Genomic DNA, 12,422 nt, shown 5'->3' with positions numbered 1-12,422 from the left:
CTTATGCTTGGGCTTTCCTGGGGATATGAATGCCACTTGTGGGTATGCCCCTGAACGCCAAGCTTGCCCAGGACTTAGGACTCTTCCACATCCACCAGCTCCATCCCAGCAGGACTCACATGTTGGACGTCAAAAAGGTGACAGGGCACTGAGGTTCTGGGTGTTATTGTTGCTGATAAAGTGGATTGCCATCTGGCATCAGGATGGGGGAGAGACTTCCCACAGCAAATCCCTGTGTGTCTCATGTGCAATGCTGGTTCCTCAGTATCCAGGACCAGGGGGACTTTATCCAGCACCTTCCCGCATCCCAGGTGTGGAGATAAGCCCTACCACTATGGGATCTGCAGGACAAGACAAGATTGACATCTGGGAGTACCCACGATGACCCTCTTTTAGATGACTTCTTTGTAGCCCCATCATAACCTGCAATTCCTTTTAAACCTTTTAAATTTTGTTTTCTTGGTTAGTGTCCCAGAAGGACTGCTTCTTAGTGGGCAAGGTTTCTCTAATAATAGAACAGCAAGTGACTCGTTATGCACGTATATACATTTTTTATATGTTTTCCCATTATGATTTATCTTAGTGGTGTTTTAAAGTTATTTGAAGCACTGTTCAGTTCCAGTTCAGTTGCTCAGTCATTCCGACTCTTTGCACACCCCATGAACTGCAGTACACCGGCCTCGCTTGTCCATCACCAACTCCTGGAGTCCACCTAAAACCCATGTCCATTGGATTCGGTGTATGCCATCCAACTATTTATCCTCTGTTGTCCCCTTTCTTCTCCTGCTTCTCAATCTTCCCGAGAATCAGGTCTTTTCAAATGAATCATTCTTCACATCAGGTTGCCCAAGAGTATTGGAGTTTTCAGTTTCAACATCAGTTCCTTGGGGAACAGTAAAACTCCAGATTTGCAGGGATTGAGTAACCGATAAGTCCACCACTGTTGGGGGCCAGATGAGGTACTCCACCGTCGCAAAGAATCATGAGGAAGGAGGCTCGACATACGCAAAAGGTGGGTCGAGCCTCAGGAGTCCCCCTGGAAATCCTCAGAGCATCTACCGCCCATTAACTAGTAGCCGCCTACTTTACTACTTGTGCCTCTCACTACACCTCTGACTTTATACCCGGGGGGCTGTCCCACACCACCTCTTCGGAGAAGGAGTTAACCTAGAGCTCCAGTTAATCAATCCTGGGCGTGACAAGAGTGTTTTAAACTTAAAAAACTCCTTCTGAAGGTTCTCTGGCCTGCCTGACAGGCTTGTCTGGCCACATGTGTTGCTCACAGCCTCCAACTGTGAGAGGCACGAAGATGCTTTAAACTTTCTAAAAACAAGGTTCCTTAGAAAAGTTAGAAAACTATTAGTAAAGTTAATGGGCTGATTAGAAATTGTGTTGGTGAAGGGTTTTTATTTGTTTGAGCAATGTTTGTTGCTAAGTCTCCATATCCCCTGCCCTTACACACATTAATGAATATATAGAAGAAATAAGTATCTAACTTTGATATTTAATCACGTTAGACCTTAGGCTAAGTAAATTCTTTCCTTAACTAAAACCCCTATACCTCACCCTGTAGGAATGTAACTTTTATTTGGGTGGCGTCTGTTTTAAGAATAATCACCCCTGGAGAAATAAGTGTCCTGGTTGACTGACCACTGTCACAAGGAGAGGGTCATAAATTGTCAGCAGGCCCCCTGGCCAAAGATGATGTAACACCCTAAGACCTCTGTATACATCTTGTATGAAGCAACCTGACTTTGATAAAGAGTCAGGAATGCTGACCCTGCATGACTTTTGCATAACATCTCAGTGTATAAAAGTAGGCATGGAAATAAAGAATTGGGATCAGTTCTGAAAGACTGGTCTCCCCATGTCTCTCTCTCTCTCACTCTGGCTGAGTCTCCATCTGGACACAGAACCCGCCAATGCTTACTAATTTATGCCTGGGCTTCTAAGATCCTACGGGGAGGCCTCACTGTCTCCTCTCCTTCCGGGAGAACAAGAAGGACGCCTGCGGCCTATGTAAGTGGTGCAAGCTTCTTGTCTTGAAGTTTTATTGGTCTCACCGCGTAAACCAAGCTACTCAGCTCTTTTCTCCACTGAATTTCCTACTGAGCTATCCTCATTCTATACTCTTTATATCTTTGAATGTATTTAAATAGTCGCTAAGCCATCTCCCCTTCGAATACCCTGGATCAGCTGGGGCTGGACCCCGGCACACCGCCCCATGACTTCTTTCACAACTGATGAATGATGAATTTTCTTGAAACACACACAACTAAGTATCTTTTGTTCTCAACTAATGGCTCAAGAATCAACACTTCAGGTTTTTCCATGCAATAAGAAGAATAAGTTCAAATGATTTTTTTTTTTTTCCCTGCCACTCTGACAGCTTGAGGGATCTTAATTTCCTGAGCAGGGGACTGAAGCTGGTTGCAGGGCTGTGAAAGTGCCAAGTCTTAACCACTGGACTGCCAGGGAATCCTTCCAAAGAATCTTTTTAAATTAATTAATTCATTTTAAATTGGAGGCTAATTACTTTACAGTATTGGGGTGGCTTTTGCCAATACATTAACATGAATCAGCCATGGGTGTATTATAGGTCCCAATCCTGAACCCCACTACATCTTTCTCCCTTCTGCATCCCTCTGGGTTGTCCCAGAGCACTGGTTCTGAATGCCCTGTTTCTTGCTCAGATTTGTACTGGTCATCTATTTTACGTGTGTAATAACACATGTTTCATGCTAGATCTCTCAAATCCATCCCACTTTCAACTTCTCCGATAGTCCAAAAGTCTGTTCTTTACCTCTGCTCTCTTTAGCTGTCTTGCAAATGGGGTCATCATTACATCTTTCTACATTCTATATATACATTAATATCCTGTATTGGTGTTTTGTCTTTCTGGCTTATTTCACTCTATATAATAGGCTCCAGCTTCATCCCCTATTAGAAACTGACACAATGCATTCTTTTTTAATAGCTGAGTAATATTCCATTTCCGTATATGTACCACAACTTCCTTATCCATTCATCTGTCGATGGACATCTATGTCCATCCATGTCCTAGATTATGTAAACAGTGCAACAATGAATACTGAGGTACAAGTGGTTTCTTTCAATTCTGGTTTCTTTGGGTGTTATGCCAAGCAGTGGGATTACTGGGTCATATGGAAGTTTCTATTTCCAGCTTTTTAAGGAATCTCCACACTGTTCTCCATAGAGAACAGTGCCATACTAGTTTGCATTTCCACCACAATATAAGAGGGTTCCCTTTTCTCCACACTCTCTCCAGCACTTATTGTTTATAGACTTTTTGATGGCGGCATGCGAAAGGGTGTGAGACAGTATCTCACTGAGGTTTTTGATTAGCATTTTCTGATAATGAGCAATGTTTGAGTATCTTTCCTGTGTTTGTTAACCATCTATAGGTCTTCTTTGGGAGAAATGTCTGTTTAGTTCTTTGGCCCATTTTTTGACTAGGCATTTGTTTTTCTGGTATTGAGCTGCATGAGCTGTTTTATATTTTGGAGTTCAATCTTTGTTGTCAGTTGCTTCATTTGCTATTATTTTCTCCCATTCTGAAGGCTGCTTTTCACCTTGTTTATAGTTCCTTCATTTTGTATGAAAGCTTTTAAGTTTAATTAGGCCCAATTTGTTTTTTTTGTTTTTTTTCCTTTACTCTGGAGGTGGGGTCATAGAGATCTTGCTGTGATTTATGTCAGAGACTGTTCTACCATTGTTTTCTTCTAAAGATTTATAGTTCTGGTCTTATGTTTTAGATCTTTAATCCATTTTGGAGTTATTTTTGTGCACGGTGTTAGAAAGTGCTCTGGTTTCATTCTTGTAATGGGTGGTCAGCCAGTTTTCCCACACCACTTTTAAGGAGATTGTCTTTTTCCATTATATATTTTTTGCCTCTTAGTCAAAGATAAGGTGTCCATAGGTGAATGGATTTATCTCTGGCTTCTATTTATATTCCATTGATCTATATTTCTGTCTTTGTGCCAGTCTCATACTGTCTTGATGACTGTAGCTTTGTAACATATCTGAAGTCAGGAAGGTTGATTCCTCTAGTTCATTCTTCTTTCTCAAGATTATTTTGGCTACTCAAAGTTTTTTATGTTTTCCATACAATTGTGAAATTATTTGTCCTATCTCTGTGAAAAATCAAAGATCTTTTAAAAGTAACTTGAAAGGTAATATTTAGAAATGATTACATGAGACCATAGAAAGATAAATATTTTCTTTGAAAAAAAAGAAGAATTTTAAGAAAGGCCATTAGTTAAAAAAATCTCCTTGTCAGATGGACTTGTCAGGATAAGATCAAAATGCCTATCAGATTGGATGAAATTGGTTGAGCCTGGTCTTTCTCAGAAGTCCCATCTCCCTATGTTCGCTAACCCTGAAGTTTATAGAATATAATAACAGTTAAATGCCTTTAAAAAAAAACAAAAACAAAACAAAAAAACCAAAAAAGCTTCTGTTTCTAAATGTTATGTCTTGATTCTCTAAATCAGAGTTTGGGAAATGTTTTTCTTCATGGAGTTTATAAAATGGAGCTTGAAAATTGATAAAAGTCTAGAAATGTTATCTGTTGTTAATTGCCTGAGATGTAAAGGAAAAATCACTGAAGTCCTTTTGGACATCCTTTACCATCCCCAGTATGAGTTATTTATTCCTAGGTCTATAGAAGCTCAGGGAAAATTCTGGTGTTTGGGATTGGCAATTCACTCAAGAAGGTTAAAATATTGTGCTCCAGGAAATTAATGCACAATGGAACACAGATAATTTATTTTGTTTTTTGTTGAACAAGACAACAGGAAGCCATAGAAGAAATTCAGGATGAAAGAAAGATATCCCTAACTTTTAAGCACCAAGAGACACCAAATTTTAGGAGACAGTAGAAGATGTAATTACATAAGCCATGGATTTGTTTGGTCCTCTGCCCATAGATAGTAAAAATAGCTGACCAGATTATGAAGTTTAGAATCCTTCAATGGCTATCTGATGGCCATTACTGTGTTTCTCTATAGAGAAAAGTATATTTTCGTTTCTTCACCAATGTATATCATCTCTGCAGGAAGTAGGGGACAGTGGCAAGTATTTATTCATATATATATATATTAATATGAAGAAGATTTCAGGTGTTCTACTATAAATCATGAGAATTAAAAGATGCTTACTCCTTGGGAAGGAAAGTTACAACTACCTAGACAGCATATTAAAAAAGCAGAGACATTACTGTTGCAACAAAGGTCGTCTAGTCAAAGCTATGGTTTTTGCAGTAGTCATGTATGCATGTGAGAGTTGGACTATAAAGAAAGCTGAGTGCCAAAGAATTGATGCTTTTGAACTGTGGTGTTGGAGAAGGCTCTTGAGAGTCCCGTTGACAGCAAGGAGATCCAACTAGTCCATCCTAAAGGAGATCAGTCCTGAGGGACTGATGTTGAAGCTGAAACTCCAGTACTTTGGCCACCTGATGCGAGGGAGCTGACTCATTTGAAAAGACCCTGATGCTGGGAAAGATTGAAGGCAGGAGGAGAAGGGGATGGCAGAGGATGAGATGGTTGGACGGCATCACTGACTCAATGGAGATAAGTTTGAGTAAACTCCAGGTGTTGGTGAGGACAGGGAGGCCTGGCATGCTGCAGTCCATGGGGCTGAAAGAACTGGACATGACTGAGCAACTGAACTGAACTATAAATCAAACCCATGTACAATAGATTGTGCTAGCAGAATACTGATCCCACAAAGATGTTCAACATCTTAACTCTGGAAGCTGAAATATATTAGCTCACATGGGAAAATGAATTTTTATGATCTTGAGGTGGAAATTTTATCCTGGATTACCCTGATGAGCCCAATGTGATGATCTGGGTTTCATAAAGGAGAGAGGGAAGTAGAGGAGTAAGGACACGGGAAAAGATATAATGATGCAGGTGAGGAAGGAGAGAGAGAGATGAAAGAGGAGAAGAAGAAGCAGGTGAAGAAGGAGGAGGAGGATAAAGGTGAGCTGAATTGATCTGAAAGCTACATTAAACAGACTTTGAAAGATTGAGTGAATTACGAGGCCATTAACAAATGGAATGCAGGCGCACCAAGAAGTTAAAAAAAGTAAAGAAATGTGTATTCTCCTAAAAGTCTCCAGAAGGGACACAGACATTTTGATTTTAGTCCCATAAGATCAATTTTGAACTTTTGACTTCTAGATCTGTAGGATGAATTTGTTTGTTTTTAGCAGCAAGTGTGTGGTAACCTGTTACAGCAATGGTTAGAAAAACTACACTATGGAAGTGCAAGTTTTCTTGGATTCTAAAGGAGGGAAGCTCAGATTCTGTCCTGTGTCTCCCAGGGACAGGTTATGCCCTTGCTGAGGCTGAATTGACTCCAAGAACATGGAGAGTCCCACACCGTTAGCATTCCCTTAAGCAGAGACTCATGAGTTATTTGTTCTATTCTCTTCTGAATAGTGTATCCATGAGTGGGACAGGGCTGTGGTAGACCAAGTCATTGAATCTCTTAGATCTGTGGGTCCTCCATGTGGACAGCATCAATTGTATGAGGGAAGCCACATTAACTCCCACTAGGTTACACTCTGCAACCTTGGCTGAATCAGAATTTAGTGTGAGGAGGATGTTCAGGCCCTCCCACCAAGACTTGACCCACTTAGAGTCTGCAAAGGGAACTATGTGGTTAGTCCTGATTGAGTTAATCTAAGAAAATGGTCTTAATTTGGAGAGAGGAGACAAATGAGGCAACTGAGAGTTTAAAATGTTTCACAATTTGTGAAACAATTTGAAAAGATTTGACCAAGCTCATATAGCGAACACTTGGTTGAGATAATATTTCATTCCAGATTTGTTTCAGCCTGGGAACTAGGATCTACACAATGCTCTGGATCATAAGGAAATACTTGGGTTTAATTGGTAGACAGGATGGTTAATAATAAAAAAAAATAGTAGGAGAGAGAATTACCTTGATATTTCTAAAGAAAAGAGGCACCATAAAATAATCAATAATTTATCTGATATTTTTACCCCCTTAATGATCAATGAGTTATTCATTTTTCATTTTGTTAGTAAATAATTTCTGATCATTTGGAAAATGTTAAACACTGGAGAGAGAGATTGATGAATAATATAGTTTCTGCTCCTTCTTTCAGGTGCAGATTATTCACTCATTATTTACCAATCATGTAGCAATTATGCATTGAGTAGTTCTACATGTCTGGCACTGTGTGAATATTGAAGATATAACAGACAGGAAAAGCAAAATGGTCCTGCAGATGGTAAATCTAGAAGGAGAACGCTGTTAATCAAATAGAGAAAATCAAGAGCAAAGTGACTCTGACAAAACTCTCTAGGGGCTATTGGAAAGAAACATGGAAGAATCTGATCTAACCTGAGCAGGTACAGGCTTCATGGAGGAATCAACATATAGAGATATGTCTGAAGGAGTACATAGTTTTGAATCAAGGAATAAAAAAGAGTGTTTTAAAGAGAAGGAATATGTGCAAAGCCTTTGTCCCAAAGAGGCACATTGAATTTTCAAACTTGAAAGAAATTTGATGTGGCTGGAATAATGGTGAGTACATGGTATATGAAGCTGGAGAGGAAAGCAGGAGATGAATCAAACAAATTCCAACTGATGTATGGCTCTTGGTTTTGACCCTATATGTAATGTTTTTACCAAAGAGTGCAATGATTTATTTGTGTTTTTGAAAAGATCTTTCTGATTTCTGGTAAAGGATGTATTGGGAGGTGACAAGGATGGAAAGAATAATCAGTTAGGTGAGCATAGCAGGTGTTTAGGCAAGCTGGCAGCCTGGCTAAGGAGGAGGTGATGGAAGTTGAGATAGCAGGAGAGATTGTGGACATATTGAAAAGATAGAACAAAAAGATCAAAGGTGGTATGTTGTGATGGTATAAGATAGCTGTTGAGAGTAACTTTCAGGATCCAAGTTTGTGCCAAAGGATGAATGTGGTATCATGAAGATTGAGAAGGACACCATGAGAAAGAACTGGATTAGGGTAAAGATTGCAAGCCTTAAATTGGAAAGCTGAGTTGATGAAGACTTTGAGATACCAAAATGTCAAATACTCCATACTCCTTTTAGATTTAAGAGGAGAGAGTAAGAGATAAAGAAACTAATGGTCACCATTTGCAGCTATTGTGACTGGTCTAAGGAATAAATGTGGTCTAGGAGAAAAGAATAAAACAGGAATTAAAGTTGTTCTGGACCAATCACTTGTATGGAACTACAAAGGAGACAGAGATTAGCAAGAGAGAATGGAAGAAAGACAAAGAGGAATGTATAAGTAGAATCTAGTGAGGATAAGGATGGAGTGTTTTATGAGAAAAGAGCAGAGAATGATCAGAAATTGTTGATAGACTTTCTGGGAGATGAAGATCATTGTAAATCTAAGAGATATTTGTTTTAGTAAACTATAGGGGAAAGAAACTATAATTTGTCTGGGAGCCAGCACGGGAGTTCCCACCCATGACAAAGATCATGTGGAGAGGACCTGACATGCAAAGGTGAATCAGGACTCGAGAGGCCGCCTGGACCTGCCCAAGCATCGACCCCCTAAACCAAAATCTGTCTGTTTTACTATTTCACAACTTTCACCAACTTTTCTGACATTAACGGGGCGGGGGCGGGGGGAGGGGGGCTATCCCCGACCACCTTTCTCTGAAGAAATCAACTTAGAGCTCTAGTTAATAAGTCTCCAAGGTATAATAGGGTGTGTTCCAATTCAAACCCCTCTGATGACTTTTTAGCTTGCCTGACAGGTTTGTTCAGATTCCTGCAGCTACGAATGTGATTGTTCACAGCCTCCCAACCACGAGAGGCACGGGAAGCTTAAGATATTCTAACAATGCAAGAGCATCTCGGAGAGTTAAGAAATTATTAGAATAGCACTGGTGGAGAGGGTTTTTATTGTTGAGCCAATACTTGCTGCCAAGTTTCCACATCCCCTGTATTGTGTCCTTGGGAGTATATTAATTGATATAGTTGGTATATAGGGAAAATAAGTAGTAACCTTGGTGTTAATAACCTTGGACCTTGAGTTAATTCTTTTATTGTTATAGCCACCACTCTTTTGCCCTACAGGAATGCAACTTTAATGCTTTCGAAGGGTGCGCCTGACTTTAGAATAATCACCTTTAGAGAAAATAAGTTTTCTGATTGATTAAACCATTATTCAGAAGAAAAGGGTCATAAAATGTTAACGGCCTCTTGGCCAGAAGGTGATGTAAATCATCTAAAGCCATATGATAAGTTTGCAGAAAGAAAGCCTGGCTTCGATAAGGGTCAAGGACTGCTGACCTTGCATGACTTCTCTACCCCTATTATCCTCTATGCAGAACTTAAGGTATAAAAGCTACTTTGGAAAATAAAGTTGTGGGCCTTGCTCATCAGGCTTGGTCTCCCTGTGTCATTCTTTTCTTGTTTCCTTTTCTCTCGTTTTCTTCTCTGTTCTTCCTTCAGGATGACTAACTTGAAGCGTGGGGCCCTCTGAGACCACTTATTTGCCCGGCTTCTAAGACCCACTCGAGAAGGTGCCTAAGGTGGGGCACTTTCCACGATTTGAGAGGGCGCCTGTGGCCTCCGTGGGTCAGTGCAAATCTGATGTCACAGGTTTTATTGGCTTTCTGGGTAAACCAGTTAGATCAAGCCTTTGTCCTCCCTTTTTGCTATTCCTTTCGCTAACGCTGTCCTCCAGAGGGAATCCCTGGATCCAACCAGGGCTGGACCCTGGTAGGCTGAAGGCTATGAGTTTAACGCAGGGAAATAAAGATAGAAATGTCAACTCTTGACTGGTAGCTAGAAGATGGCCAAGTAGTAACATCTTTGTAAGACAGAGAGAACCAAACATATATCCATGGCTATGGGAAAAATACTGGTGAAAATGAGAGGAAAGAGTGAGGGAAGACGGGTAAGGGGAAGAGAGAAATGAGAGAATATGTGTGAAAAGAATATAAGGGAAATTGATAAGCATTAATAATGGTATTCAAAGCAGAGGTGGAATAATTTTCTCAGAGAGGAGAAGGTTAATTGTCTCAATGACACAAGAGGATGAACACTGTATTTTTTCTGGCATAGAGTTCACAAATATCATCACCACAAGGTTGATTTTCTTTGTGAAATAGTGCTGAGAAATTTGTTGAGAAAGGGCAAAGTGGTAGAAGATCAATGGTGGAATCAGTGCTTATGGAAGTTGGGGGGACAGGTAATGTGAGAAATGCAGAAGGGCTTCCAGGCAAAATGTAGTTTCCTTTCAGTGAGAGGGAAGATTGAAGGCATTAAATAGAAGATGGAAGAGGTCAGAAAATATAAGGAAAATAAGTTTGTAAGTCTAAACCAGTAAGTGTTGTTTCTTGGTCATCATGCCATGAGTTATCTTGTGTCCCTACTGCTATCTTTTTCTGTGGGTAGAGGGAACCAAGGGCTTTCCGAATGTCTCAGGGGTAAAGAATCTGTCTGCAGTGCAGGAGACCTGCATTTGATCCTGGATTGGGAAAATCCCCCGGAGGAGTGCATGACAACCCACTCCAGTATTCTTGCCGGAGAATCCATGGACAGAGGATCCTGGCGTGCTACAGTCCATAGGAAAGCACAGAATCGGACACGACTGAAGTGATGGAGCACAGCACAGCACAGCACAGCACAGCACAGCATAGCACAGAGAGTGCCCCAATATCAGGCAGTCTTGTTAAGAAAGTCTAAATCCAGCTAACAGCTTTCTCTTTGGTGCACAGATAAGTACATAATCTCCCCCATTTTCTGCATTTTTGAGGGGTGCTGCTGAGTGTTACCATAGAGACAGGTGTACAGCAAAATGGTAGGATAATGTGACTCTGAATAGAATGTATCTCACACTTCAGATCATTGATAGTTGCTTATTTAGTTGACCATGCATGGCACATAGTAGGTTTTCAATAAGAATACTGATATGAGTCAAGATGGACACAGTTCCCGAAGGAACACAAGTGAAATACATTTTGTAAACAAACTGAGATCACTGCTAGTGGTTAGTGTGTGTGTGTGTTGTGTGTGTGTGTGGCACATGCGTGCATGCTCAGTAGTGTCTGACTGTATGCAACCCAATGGACTGTACCTGCCAGGCTTCTTTGTCCATGGAATTTCGGGCAAGAATACTGGAGTTCATTGCCATTTTCTACCTAGGGGATCTTCGTGACTCAGGTTCAAACCCAGGTATCTGGCATCTTCTGCATTGACAGGCAGATTTTTTACCACCAGTGCCACTTGAGAATGAGTCAAACAGTAAACAAAGGGTAAGCCATCCTAAGATAGCAACAGCTCATACACAGCTGTCCAGTGTGCTAGGCATATGCTGATCAATGAATTGGTTAGTGAAGTGCTCTGGGGGTAGTGCATGGTCTTACCTCACTGTGTTTGCAACCATCAGACATGGTCCTGCTGGAGAGGTGTACTTCTCAGACTCGGCTTTGCTTTCCTGATTCTTTTTCAACACTTCCTGTATTGCTCACGGCCTGCAAAGCATGCTCTGAGTCAGCTCACTGAGAGGAGTGAGGGTGGGATGGGTCCTGACAGGGAGTCAAGACAGTGGTACTGCTGGCTGAGGAGGCAGTACACCAGGAAGATGAAGACGCCCTGCAGGCTGTTGATGATGGTGAAGAGGTAGCATGACGTGGCAGTCGGTCCACTGCAGGATTCCAGAAACCACGTGCATCCCAAAGATGAAGAGCTGAGCTGTGGCTTAAATGTCAGCATCCTGAGTAGGAGGATAAGTAAGTTTCCTGATACAACCAGAGCCAATCTCATCTTCACTCATGGATGCTCTTCCTTTCTTGTTGGTAATGACTTCTCAGACTGGGTTGTGATGGTTTTATTCTTTGCTGTCAATGATGCTCACAATAGAAATGCCACTGAGGTCTAGAATGACATTTTGATTTGGATGGAAAGGGAGCGACACTACATAAGTTGCAAATCTTTATGATCCTCTGTGGAGATACTAATTTCATTCAACAATGTTCCTGAGGAAGTACCATGCATCACACTCTGTGTGGGTCTGGGCATTAAGCATCACAAAGGCGAGATATCTATTTTCATAAAGCTCATGATCTACTCAAATGACTAATACAACAAAACAGTAAGATGCATAATTTAGAAAAGATAATGGTAGAAATGCAAAAGAAAGAGCATCAGATATGCACAAGATTTCTGGAACAAAGGTCTGCCTAAACCTCTTAGAAGTTTAATGTTCATGGATTTTTACCAGGAGGAGTGGGGGAAGGTGAGAACAAGCTTGAAATGTGGGGTGTGAAAGTGTACTAGACTGTGGAAGTGGTCACATATTCCTCTAAGTGCTTCATGGAACATAATTGTTCTCTGCACATTTGTCATAGAATGCTGACAAAGTCCAGAGATGTTGCTG

General features: G+C 40.9%; 1 protein-coding gene across 4 annotated transcripts in view; it reads right to left on the bottom strand.

Moving 5' to 3' along the window:
* The window catches only part of LOC100299045 (adhesion G protein-coupled receptor E2), a 295,684-nt gene that overhangs the window by 224,350 nt on the left and 58,912 nt on the right, over positions 1 to 12,422 (bottom strand). The gene's annotated exons all lie outside the window — the stretch shown is intronic.

Source organism: Bos taurus, chromosome 7 (assembly GCF_002263795.3).
Source record: "Bos taurus isolate L1 Dominette 01449 registration number 42190680 breed Hereford chromosome 7, ARS-UCD2.0, whole genome shotgun sequence".
Taxonomy (NCBI): Eukaryota; Metazoa; Chordata; class Mammalia; order Artiodactyla; family Bovidae; genus Bos; species Bos taurus.
The sequence above is the reverse complement of the archived record's forward strand: the minus strand, read 5'-3'. Positions and strand labels throughout refer to the sequence as shown.